Here is a 1298-nt window from a genome sequence, read left to right as displayed (position 1 = left end):
ATCCCCCAGGTCTCCCAAGAACCCCTGCAGGCCCTCCTCCCCTCATGATCCATTTCCCCCTCCTCAGGTCTCCCAGACCCCTGCAGGCCCTCCTCCCCACCTTATCCATTCCTCCACAAGGTCCCCCAGCGCCCCCTGCAGGGCTCTCCTCCCCTCCTCCTTCCACCCCTCCCCCCAGTATCTCAGGGCCTCCTGCAGGCCTTCCTCCCCTCCTTATCCATTCCCCTCCCCCAGGTCTCCCAGCGCCCCCTGCAGGCCCTCCTCCCCTCCTTATCCTTTCCTCCCCCACCCCCCGCAGGGCTCCCAGGGCCCCCTGCAGACCCTCCTCTTCTCCTTATCCATTACCCCCTCCTCAGGTCTCCCAGCGCCCCCTGCAGGGCTCTCCTCCCCTCTTCATTCCACCCCTCCCCCCAGTATCTCAGTGCCTCCTGCAGGCCTTCCTCCCCTCCTTATCCATTCCCCTCCCCCAGATCTCCCAGCGCCCCCTGCAAACCCTCCTCCCCTGGTCCCCTCCTATTCATCCCCCAGGTCTCCCAAGAACCCCCGCGGGCCCTCCTCCTTATCCATTACCACCTCCTCAGGTCTCTCAGCCCCCCTGCAGGCCTCTCCTCCCCTCCTCATTTCCACCCCTCCCCCCAGTATCCCAGTACCTCCTGCTGGCCCTCCTTCCCGCCTTATCCATTCCCCCACAAGGTCTCCCAGCGCCCCCTGCAGGGCTCTCCTCCCCTCCTCATTCCACCCCTCCCCCCAGTATCTCAGTGCCTCCTACTGGCCCTCCTCCCTTCCTTATCCATTACCCCCCAACCAGGTCTCCCAGCCCCACTGCAGGGCTCTCCTCCCCTCCTCATTCTACCCCTCCCCCCGATCCCACCCCGGATCTTAGTGCCTCCTGCTGGCCCTCCTCCCCTCCTTATCCATTCCTCCTCAGGTCTCCCAGGCCCCCTGCAGGCCCTCGTGCCCTCCTTAGCTCCCTACCTGGTCTCCCAGCACCCCCTGCGGGGCCCTCGTGCCCTCTTTAGTTCCCCCCCAGGTCTCCCAGCACCCCCTGCGGGGCCCTCCTCCCTTCCGCATCCACCTTAACCCCGAGGTATTTCCGTATTTCCGTGCCCCCTGCAGGACGCTCCTCCTTAGGCGCCCCCCTCCCAGGTCTTCCGGCACCGCAGGCTCTCCTCCCCTTCTTATCCACCGCCCACCAAGGTCTCCCAGTTCCCTATGTGGGGCCCTCCTCCCCTCCTCATCCAACCCCCTAGGTCCATCGGTGCCCCCTGCGGGGTCCTCCCCCTCCCTACTCCCCTCCC

General features: G+C 66.3%; 1 protein-coding gene across 1 annotated transcript in view; it reads left to right on the top strand.

Annotated features, from left to right (window-relative positions):
* Nucleotides 1-979: 979 nt before the first annotated feature.
* CTCFL (CCCTC-binding factor (zinc finger protein)-like) overlaps nt 980-1298 on the top strand; it is a 40949-nt gene continuing 40630 nt past the window's right edge. The window contains exon 1 of the mRNA XM_011978160.1: nt 980-1087. The gene's annotated coding sequence lies outside the window, so the exon portion shown is untranslated. The remainder of the gene's footprint in view (nt 1088-1298) is intronic.

This window comes from Mandrillus leucophaeus, unplaced genomic scaffold (assembly GCF_000951045.1).
Source record: "Mandrillus leucophaeus isolate KB7577 unplaced genomic scaffold, Mleu.le_1.0 Scaffold19, whole genome shotgun sequence".
Classification (NCBI taxonomy): domain Eukaryota; kingdom Metazoa; phylum Chordata; class Mammalia; order Primates; family Cercopithecidae; genus Mandrillus; species Mandrillus leucophaeus.
Note: the sequence above shows the minus strand (reverse complement) of the source record. Positions and strands in the feature narration are given on the sequence as shown.